Source organism: Nomascus leucogenys, chromosome 13 (assembly GCF_006542625.1).
Source record: "Nomascus leucogenys isolate Asia chromosome 13, Asia_NLE_v1, whole genome shotgun sequence".
Lineage (NCBI taxonomy): Eukaryota > Metazoa > Chordata > Mammalia > Primates > Hylobatidae > Nomascus > Nomascus leucogenys.
This window is the reverse complement of record NC_044393.1, coordinates 43,513,217-43,537,381: the sequence shown is the minus strand read 5'-3', so window position 1 is coordinate 43,537,381 and position 24,165 is coordinate 43,513,217. Positions and strand designations below refer to the sequence as shown.

At 44.1% G+C, this 24,165-nt stretch overlaps 1 long non-coding RNA gene across 2 annotated transcripts in view; it reads left to right on the top strand.

Moving 5' to 3' along the window:
- The first annotated feature begins 9,029 nt into the window (after positions 1 to 9,029).
- The window catches only part of LOC105740757, a 49,460-nt gene continuing 34,324 nt past the window's right edge, over positions 9,030 to 24,165 (top strand). The window contains exons 1-2 of one of the 2 annotated variants that reach the window (XR_004033051.1): positions 9,056 to 9,302; positions 12,357 to 12,414. This is a non-coding gene — a long non-coding RNA (uncharacterized LOC105740757). Of the gene's footprint in view, positions 9,303 to 12,356; positions 12,415 to 24,165 lie in introns of both variants that reach the window. The other variant, XR_004033052.1, reaches the window with a different exon arrangement.

Sequence of the window (24,165 nt, the reverse complement as noted above, 5' to 3'; positions counted from 1 at the left end):
GGGTGGTGGCTCACGTTTGTAATTCCAGCCTTTGGGAGGCCGAGGTGAATGGATCGCCTGAGGTCAGGAGTTCAAGACCAGCCTGGCCAATGTGACAAACCCCATCTCTACTAAAAATACAAAAATTAGACAGGCATGGTTGTGGGAGCCTGTAATCCCAGCTACTCAGGAGGCTGAGGCAGGAGAATCACTTGAACCTGGGAGGCGGAGGTTGCAGTGAGCCGAGATTGCGCCACTGCACTCCAGCCTGGGAGACAGAGACCCTGTCTCAAAAAAAAAAAAAAAAAAAAAAAAAGTGTGTGTTTGTTAGACTGCAATTAGAAACACGGAGACATTGAGAAGTGGGCAATAATAAAGCCACTTTTCATGAAGTAGTGAGATCCCCTCCCTACAGTGGGTGCCCTTGCGAAGGAGACCTGAGCAGCATGGTGGCGCTGCCTGCTGGCTGTCACCTGCCCCCTGGTGTGGATGTGCCTACTGATAGAGCCAAGGGCTGACATCCTATCTGGCTCTGTCGAAGGCACAACTTGGGGCAATTCTTTACCCCTGTTTGTCCCCCAGTCTTCCCATATAAGCAGGGAGGTGATGACACTGACTGACATCTAAGGGTTCTGTTGCTCCATCCTGGGGCCTTTTTGAAGATGGTTGCCTGATGGAGGCAGCCTCCAGAAGAGAGGCTGGAATCCCCCTCTGCAGGGTGGCGGGTGCACTGTGATGTTTCATGTATCAGCACTTTCTGAACTGCACTTGACAAAAACCCACCTCAAACTGGCTTGAGCAAGAAAGGAAACTTATTAGCTCATGCCACTGAAAAATGTACGTCTGGATTCAGATTTGGCTGGATCCAGGGAATAAAAGGGTGCCATCTACTTGGTTTCGCAGTCGCTTTTGCTTTCACCTGCCTGCTCCATCCTCAGGCAGGTTCCTCCCAGGCAAAGGTAAAACAGTCACCAGTAGCTCCAGGCCTATGTCTTGCCAACTTAGCACCTTTTCTCAAGGGTTTCAGCAAAAGTCTCAGCACTGACTCTCACTGGACTATATTATGCACCCATCACTGAACCCATTACTCACTGGAGCAGATACAGATTCTGTGGATTGGCCCGACTTGGGTCTGGTTCCTGCTCCTGAAGTGGTGAGGCATCACCTACACCTAAGAGTTGAGGAGGCATGGCTCTCCAAAGCATGTTGTCAGGAGCTATTACTAGAGAACAAAAGTATGCTGGGAAGGAAAAAACCCACAGTGGTCCTCCCAGCTTCATCTGCATCAGTGGTGATCACAGTGTGTTCCCTGGTTAGAATGGGAAGCATCAACATGGCACGGGAGCTTTTAGAAATGCGATTCACGGCTGGGGGTGGTGGCTCACGCCTGTAATCCCAACACTTTGGGAGGCCAAGGTGGGAAGATAGCTCGAGGCCAGAAGTTTGAGACCAGCCTGGGCAACGGAACAAGACCCCGTCTCTACAAAAAATTTTAAAAGTAGCTGGTATGGTGGCCTGCATCTCTGGTCCCAGCTACTTGGGAGGCTGAGGCAGGAGGATTGCTTGAGCCCAGGTGTTCGAGGCTGGAGTGAGCCATGATTGTGCCATTACACTCTAGCCTGGGAGACAGAGTGAGACGTTATCTCTAAGAAAAAAAAAGAAAAAGGAACAAGAAAAAGAAATGCAATTCTCAGGCCCAGCTGTGCAGTCACTGATGTAAACCAGAGGCTCTCGACCCTGATTTCAATTTGAATCACCTGGGGTATTTTATGCCATCTAGACTCTATTCCCAACCAATTTTACCAAGGCAGGGAGGGGATGGGAATCCAGTCACTGGTGTTTTAAAAAAATGTTTCTCCAAGTAATTCTCATGGCAGCTAAGGTTGACAGAACCACTAGCTTAAACAAACTCTTGTTCGCTGCTACTTCTCACTTATGAAATGGCAGTAAATAAGACTGTGGACAGTTTTTCTGTTGAGAATGGTGGTGCATTAAAGGAGCTATTACTAGACTTGGGAGGTGGCAACTTGAGCTGAGGATGTGATGGTTTTTAGTTTTTTTAGTCACATTAAAATCAATATAGAACTGATAAACATTTCTTCTGAGTACCAGCTAAAGTTACCTTGTGTGCTATTAAGTATCCCTGGTGTAGGGGCAGGAGCACTGGATTTGAATCCAGAAGACTTGCAGTTGAAAGCCAAGTTCGGTGATAGCTTGGAGAAGCTGTGCAATCTCTCTTTATTTGCATGATGGGAAAGATCTCAGACACCTTTAAACCCCAAACAGAGAAACAGGTGATGGCTTCAGTGGAGATGATGAGTGGGTTGAAGGCAGCCGTTAAAGACAAGCACAAAAACCAAAAATACAAACAGGCAGTGGGATGGTTAGAATAGGATTACAGAATGTCTGTTGCTTTCTTTTCTTTTCTTTTTTTCTGGAGATGGGGTTTCACTCTGTTGCCCAGGCTGGAGTACAGTGGCACAACCTCAGTTCACTGCAACCTCAGCCTCCTGGGTTCAAGCAGTCCTCCTGCCTCAGCCTCCTGAATAGCTGGGAAGTACAGGTGCACACCAATACGCCCAGCTAATTTTTGTATTTTTAGTAAAGATGGGGTTTCGCCATGTTGGCCAGGCTGGTCTCAAACTCCTGATATCAAGTGATCCACCTGCCTCAGCCTCACAAAGTGCTGGGATTACAGGCATGCACCACCATGCCTGACCCACCAGAATATCTGTTGCTTTTGATGGGCTCAGTTTTGTGGAGAATTGCGAAAGTCTTTGTGGAGGAAGGATCTCGGAGGAAAGAGGAAGAAATGACATTGGCGAGCTGGCTAGGACTGAGGGTGCAGGATGGAGAGAGTATGCAGGAGTTGACTGAATCCTGAAAAAAGAGTTTTGGATTTGGCTTAATTCAGGCAGGAAGTCAGCCCCTGAAGCAGACGTGTGACAAACGAAGTGTGAAATGCAGGAGAGGCTCAGGGCAGAGATGACATTGGGAACCCAAGAAAGGGGCTGGGGAGCCCAGATGGCAGGCAGTGGAGCCTTTTCCTGGGTATTCCCACTGGGAAAAAAAAGGAAGGAAATAAGAGACTCAAGCGACTTTGAGGAGAGAGCGACTGTTTTAGTGTGGAGAGGCTGAAGACCAGCATTTCAAGCTTGGGGAGCTGGATGTGTGGGCGGTGGCGGGGTCAATAGAGGGGAACCTGTGGAATGGGATGATCTGGGGGGAAACACCTGTGCGAATGGCAGGGGATAATGTGTAAGAAGGACAGGGTGCTTGTCCCTCAGGGACTCTGGTCTAATGGAGTCTTTCCAGGGCTGAGCGCCAGAAAATAGACCCAGGCTCTGCCCCAGGTTTCCGGCCGACTGCACTTCACCATGTACCCTGTTGGACTCTGACCTCCTGTTCTCACACCGAGGCATTTTAGCCATGGTCAGTGTTTATTTAAGTTACTTCCCCTTGAGTTCACTGGCACAAAACACTGCCCGGTAGGCAAGTACTGCCTGTGCCCCATGGGGTCTGGGACAGTGCCCGCGGGTGTGCGTCCAGGGGCATCAGGAGTGCAATGTCCAGGCTCTCTGCTCTGTGCAGAGGCTCCTGCAGAGCCAGAGCGCAACAAGGGGGAAGGGGAATGTCTGGTTTACATTTTAATTTTAAAGATATTATTCAAATGCGGTACCATTTTTTCAGATCCGAACTCAATTTTGCCCATTTCATATTAAATTAGTCATCTCATAGTTTGCATTCTGTTTCATTGTTTGGAATTTTAAACACAAAAACTCCAAGTGGTCCCATGGATACAGAACTGAAATAACTCAAAGTTTGCATCTTCACCTCTCTAGGCACCCTGCTATCATTGTTTATTTGGAATCCACCATTCATGGTGAATCTGCGGCATCCCAGGGCTTGTCTTGTGATTGCACCTGAAGGAAAGGCAGCTCAGACAACACAGCCATAGAAACCCACTTTTGAAACAGCCTGTTGGGGTGGGGGGAGGGGGGAGGAACAGCATTAGGAGACATACCTAATGCTAAATGACGAGTTAATGGGTGCAGCAAAACAACATGGCACATGGATACATATGTAACAAACCTGCACATTGTGCACATGTACCCTAAAACCTAAAGTATAATAATAAAAAAAAATAAATAAATTAAAAAAAAAAAACAGCCTGAGTCCACCTGAGTCAGGTGCTGGCTGTAGAACTGAGAATTCTCTGAATTAACTTCTGAGTAGGATGCAATGTTTATTAAAGGATCTGTAATAAAAATATGCTATTTTGAAACTTACATTTATTTATATAAAATTATAACTTATCAGTAATCATCATGAATTATTTAGACCTTTGATCAACAAAATATTTTTTTTTAGAGAGGAAGATTTTATTCCTGATCTCTTTAAGAATTGCTGGACCATGATAATAAAAAGCAGAAAAGATTTATCAGGATTAGTATTATTGTTAACTTTTCTACAGACAATACCCCAATGACCTGCCCTTGGTAGATCACTGACTCGCAAGGTGGTTATGAGGATTAAATGAATTAAAACAATTAAAGCACTTGGAAGAGGGCTTGATATTAGCTATTACTGTTTTTTCTACAACACATAAATCCCACTGCTAAAGGAATCCACAGGTATTTGATGAGGGCTGCTCATGAGTCCCAAAAATCCTTACAGTAAGAAGGTGGAAATAGGCCAGGCACAGTGGCTCATGCCTGTAATCCCAGCACTTTGGGAGGCTGAGATGGGTGGATCACTTGAAGTCAGGAATTCAAGACCAGCCTGACCAACATGGTTAAACTCCTTCTCTACTAAAAATACAAAATTAGCCAGGCGTGGTTGTGCATGCCTGTAACCCCAGCTACTCAGGCATGAGCCACCGTGCCTGGAAAGTTTATTTTTATTGTTTGTATGGTATTGTATTGTATGACTATGCCTCCATTTATTTATCCACTCTACAGTTCATGAACATTGGAGTTGTTCCAGATTTGGGCTAATAGGAACACTATGTTAGTTGCCTTTCCTTGGTTACTAACAGGGTTGGGCATCCTTCATATGTCTGTTGGCTATTTGGATTCCCTTTTTTGAAACGCATATCAGGGTTTTGGGGGGCCCATTTTTCTATGTTTTGTTTATTCCTTACTGATTTATAGACATTCTCTATGTAGTTTGACCTCTTTGTCAGTTTTATGTGCCCCTAAAATTTTCTCCCACTCTGTGGCTTGCCTTCTTGCTCTCTTAATGTTGTCTTTTGATTAACAAAATTCTTACATTTAATGTACTCAAATTTATCAGTTTTGTTTAACCCTCTAAAAGCTTTTTTTTTTCTTGGTCTTTTCAACTTGGTTTTCACATATACTCCACCTGGAATTGAATTTTATATATGGTTTGAGGTAGGGGCCTCATTTCATGTTTTCCTTGTGGATACTCAATTGTCCCAGCCATATACATTTTTAAAATAGTTTTTTCTCTATCCTCTTTCAATTTTATCTTTGCCATAAATCAAGTGTCCATATACATCTGGATCTCTTTAAGAACACTTTATCCTATTCCATTAATCTATTATCTGTCCTTGAACAAACACTATGCTGCTTTAATTAATGTAGTGTTATTTTAAGTCTTGATACTGGGCAGAGCAAATCCACTGTCTTCTTTGTTCTTCAGGAATAGCTTAACTACTTTTGGTCCTTTCATCTCCATATACATGCTTTTTGGGATTTCAGTTGGGACTACAGTAAATCTATAGACCAAGTTCATGTAGGATTGGTATTTTTATGACATTGAGCCTTTCACTGCATGAATACGGTGTTGCTTCTCATTAATTTAGGTCATCCTTAATAAAAATTTACAGTTTTCTGCATAGAGGTCTTGAAATGTTTTGTTAGATTTATTCCTAGGTACTTGATATTCCTTTCAACACAAATGTAAATGATATATTTTTCTTTTAAATTAATATTCCAGCTGTTTGTTACTAACACAGAGAAATGTAGTCGATTGTTGTGTAATGAGTAGCCTTGTAAAACTCATAGTTTCTAATATCTTATTCTGTCAGTTTTCTATGTATTCAATCATTATCTTCAAAATAACAATAGTTTTGCTCTTTCCTTTTTAAATCTTTGTGCATTTTAGTATATTTTTCTTGTCTTACTCTATTGGCTGAAATCTCTACTCTAAATGTTGAAGGGAGGTGGTTACTATGGGCATCTTTGTCCTTATCATGATTTCCAGAGGAAAGTATTTAATATTTCATTATTAAGTTAGAGGTTTGCTGAAGATTTACTATAGGTAAACAATATCACATTAATAAGTCCCCTTCTTTTTCTAGTTTGTTAATAGTGTTTATTTTAAATAATAAATGAATGTTACACCTTATACTTGCTTTTTTGCATCTGTGAAACAATCACGTTTTTGCTTTATATTCTCAGTGTGATGAATTACATTGATTGATTTTTTTAACATTAAGCCAGCTTTGTGTCTTTGAGATAAACTAAATTTAGTAATGAAGTATCCTCCTATTTCATATCCCTGGATTCAGATGGCCTTTTTCTGTTGTTTAGAATTTTTGCATCTACAGTCATACATGATATTCATCTGTCATCTCCCTTCTACTATGAATTAAGGTTTCAAGTCTATGTTAGTCTCAAAAATGAGTTGAAGAATATACCTTCTTCCATTTTCTGAAAGACAGTCTAAAAGATTGGAGTTATTTCTCACTTAAATATTTTGTGAAATTTGTACATATGCAACTTCATTACCTAAAAAGGGCCATCTTCCAAATTACATTACAATTTACACAATTACATAAAATTTCAATTTTATGTAATAAGTTATAATCACGTAAAATGACAACCACATAATTAAAAAATTTAAAATTACAAATAGATAAAAATCACGTAAATTACAATTTTATAAAAACTACATAATACATTACAAAATTACATGACAAAACCTTCCTCAAAACAGGCTTTGGAGTCAGACTGTCTCTGTATGGATTTTGGCGCTGAGGACAGGCTGTGCAATCCTGTGCCAATCTCTTTACTCCTCTGACTTCCCAACGTCCTTATCTACCATGTGGGTTTGCTAATGGTCCCTCTACCTCCTTCAGATGTCAGGAGGAGTAAATGAAACAATGATATGTAAATCAATTCGCCCTGAGCTTGGTCTATAAAAGGTGTTTAATATTTGGTAACAACATTCATGATTATATGTTAATAATTTATTCACTCAAGTGTTTATTGAGCATCTATTGTGGGGCCAGGCATGCTGGATACTGGGAAAGCAACGGGAGGCAAAACTGGATGCAGCCTTTCATGCACCCGGAGCAAGGATTCAGCGTTTGTTCCCGCAGAAGCATGACCCACCCCCACTGAAATGAAATGGAGGCCGATGTTTACCAGGCCACCTCTGCGTACCTCTTTTGAGCTCTGCATACTGCTTTTGTGCCAGATGGGCAAGAATAAATGAAAGCAGCCATTTCTGCTAGGGAGCAATCAGAGCTTAATATTGAGCTTTTTGGAAACTGACTAGTAGCAGTCATAGGCAAGGGCCACTTCCTTGAGGAAATGAATGAAGACGTCTTGCTTTTCCTAAGCTAGGTTCCCCGTTTGTATTTCTTGACAAGGGCCAAATGTGTCATACAAAGGACTGTTTTCATTGTCCCTGTTTTTCACAGTTTCCTCCAAGCCCCACCAGCTTCTCTGCTGCTGTAGGGAGTTTACCAGGAAACAGGTGCACAAAAGGAAGAACTTGCTGAGGCCCTGACAAACTGGAAACTGAATCCAGGTGGCCAAGGTCTAATCCTCCCCTACACCAGGTAATTTCTCTCCCTTGCATCTGAGCTTGTGAAGTCAATAGTTCTCAGGTGGCCCATGGCTCCTCCAGTACTTCTGGAAATCTTTGCACCAGTGCCTTTTTTTTTTTTTTTTTTTTTTTTTGCCATACATGGCTTTGATTCTCTGCTACACATTTCTCAGATGGTTTTATGGGACCTCAGGAATAATAGCTATTTCTTGGCCTTGTGTGAGGACTCAGTGAGACATGTTAGGAATGCTGTGATGTCTGGTTGGCAGCGCAGAATAAGGGCTCATTTATTGGACTGGTTGTTGGGTCAGGTGGGGCAGTCTATCTGTAGATATACAGATACATAGATCAATGAACTTATAGATGGAGATACAGCTATAGATAGATGCACATGTACACATACATATAGTATATTCACATACATGTATTAATTCAACATTTTTTCTTTTTTGAGATAGAGTGTGAGTCTGTCACCCAGGCTGGAGTGCAGTGGTGCGATCTCGGCTCACTGCAACCTCTGCCTCCTGGGTTCAAGCGATTCTCATGCCTCAGTCTCCCTAGTAGCTGGAATTACAGATGTGTGCCACTACCATGCCTGGCAAAGTTTTTTTTTTTTTTTTTTTTTTTTTTTTGTATTTTTAGTAGAGACTGTTTCGCCATGTTGGCCAAGCTGGTTTTGAACTCCTGACCTCAGGTGATCTGCCCTCCTTGGCCTCCCAAAGTGCTGGGATTACAGGTGTGAGCCACTGTGTCTGGCCTAATTCAACACTTTAACAAATAATCTAGTGCCTACCATGTGCAATTCACTGTATTCATATCTACATGAGTGGATCAATTATTAGTCCTATCTGTGAAATCCAAAAAAAGAATCTAACATTTGAGTTTATATAAGAAGTGTTGGAAAAACTGTTTTCCCAAATGAGGTAAGTCCCAATGGGACTTTTAGGGTTGGGCTTCACAAGTTACCTGCTAATCATTGATCTCAATGTAGGCTAACCCCGGGCAGTGAGAGATGGCCATTCAAGGGCACCACTGCAGAAGACCTGGCATTCTGCCTCCTTGTGGAGTCAGACTTTGGCCCCCTGCAGTGTTTGCCATTGTGGGGGCATCAGATGCTGATGGGCAGAATGAATGTGGAGGAAGTTGGCTTCACTAGGGCAAGGAATGAATGGCCACCACTGCTTTTGTGCCAAAGGACTAAGCCTCCCTGGGAGAGTGGACAAGAACAGGCTGGAGGAGGGGTGCCCTTCATCATCTTGTGAGCATCTGGGCCAAGTTCAAGGCTGGTGCTCTCGTTCAGATAGATTTAGCTGGTGGTACAGAGATCCGTGAGCTTGCTTTTACAGGACTTTAATGATATATAAAAGCAGCACGAGGTGCTCCTGACTGTGGATTAATTTGGAGATGACTTTCTCTGTTGAAGAGTGGCAAGACTCTCGCAAGTTCTTAAAAATGCACTTGTTTGGTATGAGAATGAAAAGCAGTGGCTGAAGAACCAATCTTCAATGGGCAAGCCTTCTCTGGTAAGTTAAACAAATTCAGGCTGGGATTTAGAGGAATTCGTGCTCGTGTAAGGATTAGGGCATGCCAAAGTAAAAACTCCAGTATGAGAATGTATTACTGGGAGGCGATTTAGAAATACAGGTACTTGCGTTTATTTGACAGTTCTGGAGAAGTTACTGTCTGCTGCAAAGGTCGCCACTACAGATGCAAGAGGAAAGGGCCCTCATGATTTCTGTTTGATTGTGGCCCCCAAGACTAAATGGTGGAATGTAAGGATTACAAAAGCATGGAGGAAGGGAGGGAATTTTTGCAACTCATGAATAAGCTTGTAAATGGAAAAGCCTGTTTTACCCCTGAAAAAGGAATAAAAGACTTGAGTTTACGTGAGAAGTGTTAAAAAAATATTTCCCGTATACCCTTGCCTTCTGGTTAATTCCATTTTAAAATTGTAATTTAAAGCTAAATTAAAAGCAGGCCAATGTTGTGGAGGCATGGAATGGAATACAGGTACCTGGGCCCTACTTCCCAAGATCTGGATTTAGCCGGTCTGAGATAGATCCTAAATTCTGAATTTCTAACAAGCTCCCAGGTATGCTGATGCTGCTGGTCTGCACATCATACCTGGGGAGGCACTGAGTGAGAGGTTGCTAGTTTTCCATTTTTGAAGGTATTGAGCAGAGAATGGTTCTCAAATTTGGCTGCATTAGAGTCAACTGGGGAACTTTAAAAAAGCCCTAGTATTCTGACTGCATCCCAGATCAACAACAGCAGAAAGTCCCGTAAAAGCAAGCTCACGGATCTCTGCACCACCAGCTACATCCATCTGAACAAGAGCACCAGCACTGAACTTGGCCCAGATGCTCACAAGATAATGAAGGCCGTGGGGTTCAGGCATCTGTATTTTTAATAGCTTCCCACATAGTTCAATGTGTAGCTGAGTTGAAGAACTGCTGCTCTAGGAGGAAATTATTTGAGGCAACGGCAACCAAAGGTCTTAGTCGTCATGAGGTGTCAGAATCACTTTGGAGACCACGAATATTTTGTAACGCTTCCTGTCCCATCTTGAAATGAAATTCACAGATTGTATAAACTACTTACATGCATCATTAAAAAAAGTTCTTTCTGTAATATAAAGGAGAAACAAAAGAGAAGTTGAAAAAGGTAACTTTAAAAAAAAAAAAAAAAAAAAAAAAAAAAAAAAAAAAAAAAAAAAAAAAAAAAAAAAAAAAAAAAAAAAAAAAAAAAAAAAAAAAAAAAAAAAAAAAAAAAAAAAAAAAAAAAAAAAAGGTAACTTTTGGTAAACACACACACACGTGCGCACACACACACACACACACACATATTCGATAGGTAAATGCTTGGGCACAAGTTCTCTAAAAGATGTAATAAAGTATCCTGGTGTTTGTCTTGTAAGAATGTGATCCGAACAGCCCCAGAGCCAGGCCAAGCCTGGAGCACAGGACCAGTGACTCAGACACTACCGGCTTGGCGTCATGGTGCCGTGGTTTTCCATACTGGTGAAAAATGCTCAGTAAACTTCTGGGCACAACATTACACGTTGACTGACTCTGGGTTCCTGTATATTCCGCTCATACTAAACCAGGCGATAATGCTCTATGATTACGTGTCAGAGAGTTAGGGTCTAGGGTAGGTAATTAGCAACTGGTTGTTCACCGACATGCATTTCGGGCTGAATTTTGAGCATTTCAGAAATTCTAGCTTCCCTCTTCCTCCCCCAAATGCGAAGATGTCTCCACTATAATTGAGCAGTCACAAACGGCCCCCTCGAATGTCTCAGGGCTCCCCGTTGAACATTCATGTGGAATAAGGAGTGAAGGTGAGCTCACTGAAATGCACTCGATGCCAGTTCCACCTTCCACACCGGAGCAGCGTCCCGCAGACCAGGGCTGGTGGGCGAAACTGGTGGGCAGAATGGAGTGGGCTGGATAAAGGACTCCCACCCCAAATGGCCGCAGGGGCCCATTCAAGGCAGCTGAGAGAGAAGGGCTCCCGGCTTCCAGGCAAGCTTTACCCTCACTGAAAGTTCAGGTTCAGGGCCCAGTCCCCCAGCGTGCAAAGGGACCCTTATAAAGAGGTAAAGGAGCTTCCCTCAAATCCCCTGCACCCGCGCCCCCTCCCTCAAAGATAATCATGGGAAATATTTAGCGATCTCTAGTGCCCTCTAGTGGCAGACATTTGTCATGCCAGGCACCAAAAGACGGTTAATTTAATTTTTATTGTTTAAAAACATCACACAAGCCCACGCAGGTTCATACAGTAACAATCTCAAGCTTTCCTGCATTTCCTTTTATCATCCCGATCTTACTACACCCCTAGAGAACATTTCCATTCCTTTCCTATGCATTTACAAATGATATATATGTATATTATATATTCGTTTCTATATGTTACACAGAGATGTAGACATGTAGAAATATATATTATATGTGCAAATATGAAGTGTATGACTTATACATAAGCATAAAATATATTTTGTATGGCATATATGTGTATATATTTTATATTTACAAATGTAAAAATATTAAAAAACTTTATATAAATATATAAAAATATAATACATTTAATTATATACTTTATACAATGTTTATATAAAGTTTATGCTCATATTGATAATATATTTTTATGTACTATATAAAGTCTGAAAATATATTGTATAAGGTTTATTTTTATTTTTATTTATTTATTTTTGAGACAGGGTCTTGCTCTGTTGCCCAGGCTGGGGTGCAATGGCACAGTTCACTACAGCCCCGAACTCCTGGGCTCAAGGGATCCTCCCACCTGAGCCTCCGAAGTAGCTAGGACTACAGGTGCAAGTTGCCATGCCTGGCTAATTTTTTGTAGAGACAGAATCTCCCTGCGATGCTCAGGCTAGTCTCGAACTACTGGGTTCAAGCAATCCTCCTGTCTTGGCCTCCCAAAGTGCTGGAATTACAGGTGTGAGCCACACACCCAGCCTGAGGTTTTTAAACACAAAGTGGTCTGACTGTTTTACTGCTGCATGCTGTTGTGCAGTGCAGAAATAACCTGATTTGTTTGATTTTTCTCCCCTACAGATGGACATTTAGATGGCTTTCATTTATCTCCCATTACAAGAATACTTTGTACATATATGTGAGTTTTTCTATAAGAAACACTTCCAGCTTTTGATTTAAGTCAGAGACTCAAATCTGAAATGCAAAAACTTGTAAAACTGTGAAGTGTTAGAAATCATGCCGCCAAAGGAGTGAGGTGAAGGGAAATTTTATAAAATTGGGATGGAAGGAAAAGGCTGGACAGGAGTGGGATGGCATGGCTGAGAGGGAGATAGGAGGCTGGATATGGATGAAGGGTGGGAAGTGTGGGATGGCGGCTGAGAGGGAGATAGGAGGCTGGATATGGGTGAGGGGTGGGAAGTGTGGGATGGCATGGCTGAGAGGGAGATAGGAGGCTGGGTATGGGTGAGGGGTGGGAAGTGTGGGATGGTGTGGCTGAGAGGGAGATAGGAGGCTGGATATGGGTGAGGGGTAGGAATTGGGATCATTGTTTTCACCTACAGCTGTATTCAGGGCCTGGGGTTTTGTTTTTATATTTATTTAGAAAATAGATAAAACTTTTATCTGGTTCAAAATTCAATAACAGAAAGGTGTTGGATCTCATCTTCCTCATTCTTCTGTCTTCCAGCCGCACCGTTCTCCCCCGCAAAGCCAACCAAAGTAATCAGCGTCCTCTGTATACTTCCACAGATAGTTCATGCATAAGCAAAAAAAAAAAAAAAAAGTTTCTTTCTCTTTCTCATTTTTCCTTCAAAAACCACCAATAATTGTACCTGACATACATAGCCTGCCCCTTTTTCTCATTAAATAATGGGTGATTATGTCATTATGAAGAAACAGATTTCTTCATTCCCTTTGCCTGGCATTCCATTATGTGGAAGAGCTGTTATTTATTTAACCAGTCCCCACCTGAAGGACATCTTGGTTGGTTCCAATCTTTGCTATGACAACAGTGCCACAATGAGTAGCCTTGTACAACTGTCATTATGTGCATATGTGGGGACACATGTAGGATACAGTCCTGATAGTGGAATTACTGTCTCAGAGGGTTTTTTAAAAAGAACTGCAAGTTGCCGTCTGTGGAAGCCTTGCCAGTTTGTACCCTTGTGTGATCTGCTTCACCTCTACCAGCACTGGAGTCACTGAGTGTTATGTTATTTGCCAACTGGATAAGTGAAAAATGGTATCTCAGGGCACGTTATGGGACATGTTAAAGTATGAGTGCAGCCAAATATCTTTTCAAACACTGATGAGGGGCCATGGAGTTTTAGTGCCTTTCTTTAGAGGAATCTTGGGTGCTGGTCTTACTGACTCGGAGCCTCTTCCTCAGTCTGCATCGCCTTAGCTGACCCCAGTGCACTTTAGGGCATTACGTGGATTTGGGGTTTTCTCATCCTGCTCTCCTTTCTTTGGGAGTGGCCTTCAAGGCTGCCATCTTCCCATTCCCCTTGCTTCCCTCCTATCTCCATCTCAGCCACGCCATCCCACTCCTGTCCACAAGCCGGGTGCATGAGCCATTCCAGAGGGACTTCACCTCGCTTGAATGAACGTGGTAAGGGGCCTGGGTGTTGTGCTCCTCCCTCCATGGGCTCTGGTGCTCTGGCTCCAAGTCTATGACCCGCGATCCTCTCGCGTCCCATGTGCGTGAGGATAGCACCAGCAATTCTCAAACAGCCACTTGAGCTGGACGCCCCCAGACACGCCCTGCACTTTCCCAGCTTTACATCCTGGTCTGTGTTGCCCCCTCCATGTGTGATGCCCTCCTTGAGTCCGGCATGGGTGCATGGCTGCATGCTCCAGCAGGTCAACCCTCGGGCCCATGAACTTCCTCTACACACGCTCTTGTGGCACCAACTGTCTTCCTAGGTGGTGGCCACACCAGGAAACATTTCCCAGCCTCTCATTTCTCTTGAAAATTGTGTCATCAAATAGCAGCACATGTTAAACAGTTAAGAATAAAATTAACATGCGAAATTAACAGAAGAAAGGGAAGAAAGAGAAAATGCAATCTGCCCAAAGCTGTTCTTGACAATTTTTGGAGTGATTTAATATTATTTTAAGTTTCATGAAGAAAGTACCATTTTATTAATATTTGTATCTTGCTATTTCATAGTCACTGAAATTTAATATGTAAAAGTTACCACGGGGACGTTAAGCGGTAAAGAGTTGATGGTCTTCCCATCCACTAAGTGCATGGAACCAGAACAGAACAGGGGCCTGATTCCCACTGCCTGAGGCCAAATTTCCATCCATGCCAAACATGCTTTTCAGCATCTCCACCTTCAACTGCTATTATCTCTCTGCCCTAGCTTCTTCCAGCGCCCCAGGGAAAAAGCTCCATCACATTCTGGAGGGAAATAAAGAAATAGAACTAGAGACCTATTGGATTTCAGCCTTTGGTTGGTGGTTAATAACCTAGACAGCTCAGGCGTTTTCCAGGCTGGAGTGCAGTGGTGCCATCATAGCTTACTGCAGCCTCGAATGCCTGGGCTCAAGCAGTCCTCCTGCCTCAGCCTCCTAAGTTGCCTAGTTAATTTAAAAATATTTTGTAAAGACAGGGGCTTCACTATGTTGCCCAGGCTGGCCCCAAACTCCTAGCCTCAGGAGATCCTCCTGCTTTGGTATCCCAAAGTGTTAGGGTTATAGGCCTGAGCCACTGCACTTGGCCCAAGCATTTACTTAGAGAGGTGGGATGAACAAAGAGTTCCTGGAGGGAAGCTAGCTTTCATCTGTCTTCCTGCTGCCTGGAAGGTGCTGTTTATGAATTCAGGATTCATCTGTCCACATTGATGGTTTTCTTAGCTTGTGAGGTTACTGAAACACAATTATTATAGATAGAAAACTTTCCCCAATGGCCCCTTGAGACAGGTTGAATGATGTCATTTAATCTGTATAACCTTCCTCTGAAGTAGGCATGGTCACTCTCTCTTTTAATGATGAGAAAAACAGGAGAAGAGAAGTCCATAGGAGGATGGAAACTTGGCCCCGGGCACTGGGGCTCAGGACCCTGTTCTGTTCTGGTTCCATGCACTTAGTGGGTGGGAAGACCACTAACTCTTTACCACTTAGTGTCACTGTGGCAGCTTTTACACATTGAATTGCAGTGAATTCATATTCAATAGCAAGATAGAAATATTAATACAATTGCACTTTCTGCATAAAGCTTAAAATAATGTGAAGTCACTCAAAAAATGGTCAAGAACAGCTTTGGGGCAGATCCCTCCCTCCCTCCCTCCCTCCCTCCCTCCCTTCCTTCCTTCCTCCCTTCCTTCCTTCCTTCCTTCCTTGCTTCCTTCCCATGGAAAGATTGTTACAGGGAGGCCTATGGGATCCTGCCTAACTAGTTTTGGAGGCAAATGCTATGTGGGGGCTTGTAGGAGGCAGCGCTGTGCTTGCTGGAGTTAAGTTCTAACCTGAGTTGGGTTTGCATCCAGCGCTGGTTGGTCCAGGGAGGTCTCCAGCTGCTGCTTGGAAACCAACAAAAACAGTAGTGAGTTCCAGAAACGCTAGAGTAAGATGGTGACTTGGTGATAAAAAGTCTTTCTGGAGGAAAGGGAAAGCACTCCCATTTTATTATCTGTGAAATCTGGTGGCCAAAGAAACCACTTCCCATTGACTTGGGTGGGGAAGGCAGATACTTAGATTCATGTTCCCAAAGGAGAACATTATGCAATGGAAGATGTGGCTTCACAGTATATCCCACTGTGTCAGGACTCTGTGCTGCACATAGACTCTGATGTGAATGGCATTATTCCTCCCTGGGGTTGTGCAGTGCTCAGCCTGGGCAGCGGTATACTCTAGCCCTGGATAGGTTGATTTGTTTAAGGAAGGCTGCTTGCTAGCAGGTATACAGAGATAATGCATTTTATATGCAGAGTTAGTGTCTTTTAAAAAGAGAAAGCTGAAAAAGCCTGAAGACATAAAAAACAATCTATTCACTCCTGCACCTCTCCCTTCTGCAGACACAGAACTTCCTTGGCAGCTCTGATCTGGGGGCTTCCTGTAGGTGCAAAGAGCTGGTTCTTCAGACTCCATCCATGGAAGGAGGGAACACCAGTCACGGGAAGGTGGGCTCTGCACGGGGTTCCAGACGCAGCAAGACAGGGCCTGGCATAGGTAGGAAGGGGAAAAGGAGGCCTTAGTCAAAGGGCAGGGCAGCCTCAAAGTTGACCCCAAGGCTGGGACCAGGGGGTACTTCTGCTCCCTTCTGCACCCAGAGTCGGAAGAAACAGTTCATTCCTCTTAACCCTTTCATTGAATCCTCCCTGCAACTTGGCACCCCTGAAACCACATAGAGAAATCACTTCTGTTGTAAACCCTTTCTTGGTGGCCCCCTGTGGCAGAAATGACTTAAAGCCTCATCACTCACGGTAGTTGTGTTCTATAAAGCTGCCACGAGCACTGAACTAGTAGATGCTGAATCGTTGCTCCTAGGAGAAGCATAGAGTTAGATTCCTGCTGGCCTCTGGTCATGTTTTGTCAACTGATCCGTACGTAACCTCATTCTATGTATGTTTCTGTTGACAGATGCCTTGTTTGAGGTATAGTGTAAATCCATTAGCACTGAACTCAGGACCAGCAACGGTGTGACTCAGGCCTGAAGGAAGCTTTTCTAGCACATGGATTTCCTCTGTAAGGCACCTCACAGCCTCTCATGCCTGGGAACTCTAGCCAGCACTGCAGCACGATGCCTGGGGCCACTATAAATGTGAAATCACCAAAGAAACCCCACAAAAATGTGAAAATCATGGCACTAAATAGACCACAAAAAGGTTGCTTGTTTGCAGTATGAGAACTGGAACCAGAAGGTAGGATGTCATCTTGTTCATCCTTAGCACTAGATGACTCAAATTTCTCCCCACTCTGCCAGTGTCTTTGAGTGACCAGGAAATTGCTGGGAATATTGATTTTGGGACAACAAATAAGTTTTATCGAGTAGCTGGTAAAATTTGGAGTCCACAAATAATAAGGGTTGTTTGCATCTTGAGTTAATTGCCATTTAAAAACAATGTCCTTTTCCAGTTCGTTCATTCATCGTGGTCCAGGTCTCAAAAGTGATTCCTCCCAGGGGTCAGGTGGGCAGTGCCAGCGTCTGGTGGTGACTCAGGTGGAACAGAGGTCACTGGCCTTGTCCAAAGGAGGCTGCAGCTCCTCTCCTCCTTCAAGCTTGGCAGGGGTTGGGGCCCCATCATTTTTTCTTGGAAGGGGCCCATGGTGGCATGTGTGTGAGTGTGGCCAGGGATGTCTCTGGAAGAGGGGGTTGCAGACTGAGATCTTTTGTTTATTTGGAGGGTGAATTTGGGGCACTGAAGGGCACTGGGGGGTCTAGGGCTTCCTATGTCTTCCCTTAGTGCTACCTCTGGGACTCCATTTTGTCAGAGTTCCTGATATTTCGTGAGAAAGCTGGAAATCCAGGTTTTTTTTTTCTTTAAATCAGAAATGTCAGGATTTAAAAATATAAGCAGCTAACTATAAATTCAAAAATCCCTAACCATTGTGCAAGCCAAATGAAACAGGCATAATAAACATGAGCTGCTATGTTCCTAGGTGCCTGGTCAGCTGGGATACAGGTGAGGGGCTGACGGCAGGGGCAGGTGACCCCCTTGCCCACTGCCTGTCCATTCCATGTGTTGTTGCTTGGACCCATTAACATTGTCCGCCACATATTTCTGTTTGAAGAAAGTTCTGCTACTGTGGGCAAGTCTTGTCTATATTGAGAGCGGGGTGAGCTGCAGTCGGTTACAAAGTCTGCCTTCAGTGGGATATTATAAGGGTTCACATGAACTGAATTAACAACATTTTTATATCTGAGGCTACACAATCCTAAAGGAAATGTGACTTCTACAGAGAGAATGGAGATGTTCCTAGCACTTTCAAGTATATCGAGCGTTCCTCCAATAAGTGTATTTTTTTCATCTTGTGCATCTTGTGTATGAAAGCTTTCTGTGAGGTTATGTCCATGAAAACAAATGCCTTTTTTTCTTTTCCTAATAAAAGCAGAATAATGAAAGATAAGGATAAGGTTACACCATGGCTACAGTGGTTGTCAACAAGCCTTTTGAGATTGTCTTTTTCTGTTGAAATCGGTTAATGAATTGGAGTTTTCCACTGAGCTCACAGAAGGTAGCTTTTCAGATCTGGGAGCAGATAATCAGAGAGACACTTTTTCCATGCAGCATGTTGAAGGGCATCATTTGGTCTTGTGGCTACACCAACTGAGTCTGGTCCAGGACCAATCTTGCTAATTACCACAGGTGGACCTTTGGCCCAAGGAAGCAAACAAGGCATTGGGGCACTTCTCTGTGGCCGCCTTGGGACCCTTCAGAAGTGATGAGCTGCCAATCTGGAAGCCGCTTGGGTGATAATGATTCTCGAATGGGCTTTTATGTGGACGAGCAACATGACCTAAGGCACCAGGGACACCAGAAAGAACACTTTTCATGCAGCTTGAGATGTGAGTAGAGAGCAAAAGAGATTTCAAAAGATGAGCACCGCCGCTCTCTCGACATTATAAAGTGTCTCCTGAGTGACAACAGTGCATCCTTGTGCATGAATTGCACTTAAGCTTTGTATTTTTGGAAAATAACAATCTGTGTTTTCTGGTTACTATGGACCCAGTGTGGGCCTACAGGTTTTATGTGTGCAGGACCTCATTCATGTAACTCTTTCAGTGATTGGGAGAGGCAGGAGTGGTTCTTGCCCCCATTTTACAGGGGGGGAGACTGAGATCCCTGAGCTAGTGAAGGATCCATCTGGGACTCTTGAGCTCAAGTCTGTGGATACCAAAGCTTGTGCTTGTTGAGGATGAAGAGACGATAGAACTCGCAGTGGCTTGGATGTAGCAGGAACTCATTTCACTTATCTTTTCTTAAGACATGGCTGGTGGGAGTCGTCAGGCTGATAGAGCATCTGACGGGAAGTTCAAAGAATTTTAGCCTGGTTAGTAGTGTGTTTGGAATCACCTCGTAGGGTTTACCTTAAATCATGGAGATTGTTGCAAATTCATTATCTATGTAAAAAAAAAAAAAAAAAAAGCCCCTCAGTGATGCCAGGGGAGGGCCATTGTGGATTACTGCTTGATTAATCATGGCTGAGTAGGGAGAGTTGCTGTCATTTTCCTTTTTCTCTAGTTTCTGTGAAGCTCCTCACCTTCCTATCTCGGCCAGATGTCTTCATCAACCCCATCTCCTCCCAGCTCCTTGGGAAACTTACCACATCTATTTTCTTTTTGCTTTTGAACAGCCTTTTCCTGTCAACTGGACTCTTCTTATTTTCTTTTTCACCAATGTTGCAAAAGTTGAAAGAATTGTAGAGAAAATCACACACTTACCACCCAGATGCCACAACTGGCATTTGCTATATGTGCCGGATCACACATCTGGTCTTCTGTCCATTCTTCTAACCGCCCACCAAGACTTTAAAAAAATACATTTCAAAGCAGGTTGCAGACATTATACACTCGCTTCCTACACACTTCAGCCTGCATACCACTGACCAGATTTCAAGATTCATTTTTGTTTCTTTTTCTGTTAAGTAAAAATTTACAGTGAAATGCATAATTCTCACATGTAGCATTGGGCAAGTTTTCCCCATTAGCTTTTAATACATCTGCTAATCTCTTCTATTAAAAAATCAAGCCAAATCTGCCCTCACCTCAGGCCCATTCAGCTAATGCCCCGAATTGCTCCTCCTCATTTCCAATCAGACTTTTCGACAGCACTGTATCCGTTTCTTCTCTTCAGCCTCTCCCTGCACCCATCTGGCCCCTTCCCTACCCATCCTGCCATCTTCACGGAGGTTGCCAATTCCTTCTGTGTCACCAAATCCAGGGATATTTTCTAGTCATCACTCTCCTTAGCCCTCGGTGGCACCTCAAGCTCCTTTCCTCTGGACACAGTCCCTTGCCTGACTTGCAGGGTGTCACGTTCCCTGGGCTTTCCCCCCATCAGCCCCCTGGCCACTTTCTTTCTCTCATTTGAAGTCTCCTCTACCATTTTCTCCTCTGAAATTAAGTATTGGAATTGCTTAGGGCTCAGCAATTCCATACTTTTTTTCTGACTCCATATTTTCACCAACATGATCTCATCCTCTTCTGTGGTTTCAATTTCTGCCCCCACACACATGACCCTCACATTTGCATGCTGCCTGGCATCTCTCCTGGAGCTCTAGGCCTGTATTCCAGCTCAGTGCCCCTTCTTGGATGGTCCAGAAGCACCTAACATGTTCGTGTCCAAAACCTGACTCAATCTTTCCTCTTCACACTTGTTCTCTGTCTTAGTCCATTTTGTGTTGCTAGAATGGAACATCTGGGACGGGATAATTTATAAAGAAAAAAAGGTTTATTTGGCTCACGATTCTGATGGTTGGAAAGTTCATGATTGGGCCTCTGCATCTGGTGAGGGCCTCAGGCTGCTTCCACTCATGGTGAAAGGGGAACCCCGGCTCGCGGAGATCACTGGTGAGAGAGGAAGCAAGAGAGAGTCGGGAGGTGCCAGGCTTTTTTTAACAAGCAGCTCTTGCTGGAACTAATAGAGTGAGAACTCACTCACTCCCATGGGAGGGCATTATTCTGTTCATGGGAAATCTACCCCATGACCTAAACACCTCCCTCTAGTCCCCACTTCCCAGCATTGACACAATGGAATCAGACTTCGGCAGATTTGGTGGAAACAAACCATGTTCAAACCACAGCATCCTCCTCTAGGATTCCCCCAGCACAGGGAGTGGCGTTACCATTAACCCAGGGGGGATTGCTAGTCCCTCCTCCACTGCCAAATTGTATTGATTTTGCTTCTTACAATTATGTCTTGATGCCGCCTTCTGCTTCTCTCCACTGCCATAGTCAGGGTTCATATCTAGCTGGGCCTCCCACCCTCTTGACACCCTCCCAGCATGCATTCTCCACCCGGTAGCCAGACTTCTGTTCTCAAACCACTAGCCTGGTCCTGGTGCTCCCCTGCCTACACTCCCCAGAGGATTTCCAGTGTCTTCTGTCTCTGCAGGGATTGCAAGGATCTTCTGGGTCAGGCCCGTGCCCACCTCTTCACGCCCCTCTCCCTACCCCCCTACCCCACCACTCTCTGCTCTCCAACCTCACCAGCCCATCATGCCTTGGTTCCTCCCACTGCTGACCTCTGCCTATGCTCTTCCCTCTTCAGGAAGCCCTTGCCCCTCTCCTTGCCTGCCCAGGCCTCCCCATATGCACAACTTGCCCTGCAAATGCCTCCCTCATGTTATGTGTCCCATGACGCCACATGCCTCTCCTTTCAGATACTTAGCATGGCCACACTTTTACATTTCACTGTGAGCATCTTTGGTTAATGTCCTCTTCCTCATGGAAGCTTCATGACTGTATTTTTTTCCTTTGCCTTTGATCTTCAACACCTAGTGAAATGCCTGACACATATTAGACACACAACTGTTTGCTGACTGAATACATGAAATTTCATTCTTTACATTTTCCTAATTTTTTAATGGAAGGCAATTAATGTTAGCCAAGGTACCAAAATTGGAGAATTAGTGTAATAGCTGTGGTTCAGATTTTTAAAAATATTTTGATAAATCTGGGACATCTAGTTCCTTGAGCAGGAAACAAAGGCTCACTCATGTCACCTCAGGTTTTTAAAAAATTTGGACAGTGGTCATATCCTCTGTGGCTTACAGAGCAGGGGCAGGAGACCTGGAGCCTGGAGCCTGAAAATCATGTGGCTATTAAGGGTGAATGCCTCCTGGTCATGCTGTTATTCTTGTTTGCAGAATGGGGCAGTCACATGCCCCTGGGGTCTCCAGGACTTGTGAGAATGGGATAATATTTGTGTGTCTCTGCAAAATGGTAAAATCACATTAATCCACTGCGGAAGGGGCAATCACGTTTAGGATCAGGATTCCACCAAATTTTCCTGTCCTGTCTTGCAAAGGGCAGGAGGCCACCCCTTAGACCATAGTGGAAGGGGCTGCTGTATTGGGTCCTCCTGCTTTGGAGACTTGAGAACTGGGCTGAATCAGTGTCACTCTTATTATTATTCATGTTGCGATGATTGGTGTTTCAGTAGGACTGGCTCTCTGTAAGCTCCGGCCATCCCATCAGGCTTCAGTGGCCTGCAAGAGCTTGGCCATAATGCTCCAGCTGAAGGGTGCTTTGGTCCCTCGTCCCAGGGTGATGGGCAGCTTAGTGGGAATGCACCTCCATCTGAAAGCACAGGGAGCCGGTAACCCAGGGGATGGGCTCTCGAGAAACTGCCAACCCAATACTTCTGGGAATTGGCTTTCTCTTTTCCTTGTTGTGGAAACCTCACCAGCTGCTTCATGGGGGAGGTTAATTAATGCAATTAACAACAAATGCCTTAATTGCAGATGTTTAGAGAGACACTTTACTATTATTATTGTTATTATTGTTTTGTGTGCAACTCTCTGCACACTTGGATATCTCTTTATTAAAGCAAATAAAACCATAATTAGCTGCAGCCCAATTCAAACAGCAGCAGCAGCTTGGAGCAGGAAACCATAATTCAAGAACAAGAGGTGTTCTCAACAAATATTATGTTGTCTGCCTAGTAACTGGTTGTGTGCCAGGGTGCTGTGAGCCACTTCAGGAGAGCTCTTACCTGCTTTCTCTAAAGCCTGGACAGACGACGGGGGAGGCCGGGTTGAAGGAGACAGGCCGTGGGGAGCCAGGGCCATGCTGGCAGCCCCCTCAGAGAACAGGCCCTTGAACAAGCCCACGGGCCAGGGGAGCTTGTATTCCAGGAGGCTTTGATCAGAAGCTGGGAATTACACAGGAGCTGGGAGTTAAGGGAAAAGAAAAGGAAGACAGTTTACTGCTCTTAAATTGTGGTTTTGGAGGATTAGAAGAAAGGAACCAGAGATCAGGTCAGCATTTCAAGGCGAAACAATCGATAAAACACACATTCCGGGCCTTGACCATGGATCAAGGCCTTGACCATGAAGTCTTCAGCTGTGTTTCCTGATTGCACAGACGGCTTATAGTGTGAAGTTGTGTGCATCGATATGCTAATGACGGCCTCTTTAAGTGAAATTAATGCCCGGATTGTGTGCTTAGAGCAGCCCTTCATTATTCCCTGTGATATGAAGATGTGTTGGAGATTCTTCCCGGCCTCTCAGTGACACTCTTCATACAAAATTTATCTCTTTTATGGGTTTGAAGCTCTTTCAGATACATATCAAAGACCTTTCCATGCCTCTACCCTGCATAATATATTCTGCAACAGCTTATAATAAATCATCCTCCTTCCCTGACTGGTTAGCCGTGAGCAAACATGGCTATTGCTGGCACCGAAAGGATGTGAGATCCTCATATTTAATGCTTTGCCTCTTATGTTACTACTGTCTGTCCTTCCATCTTCCCTGGGGAGCCCCATAAAATAGCAAGGGGCTGCAATCACCCCCAGTGCTGTTCTGATTTTAAAGCCATTGTCTGGGTTGATGATATAGAAAATGTAACATGCTGTTCTTTCATGCTGAAAGAATCTTTCCCTCTTGTTTGCCTCATTTCCTGATTTCACAAGTAGACATGGCACAGGTGCCCACTGTATTTCCAAGGGACTTAGGTTGACAAGGACAACCATATTGGTGGTTGCTAATGAGCTGAGCATAGATGGGCTTTGTTGCATCTTGTTGAGGAGAGAAATCAAATAGAACAAAGGGAAAGATTGTCCAAAATGGTGGTCTCTGGGCTAGGAACTGCACCATGGCTGCTGGCTGCTAACACAGGAGGCGGATCCCACTCTAACATGGGTGACTTGGGAGAAAGCCTCCCTCAGAGAGGTTCCCTGTGTGGGCACAGAGGGATCAAGCTTTCCAACGCTTATGG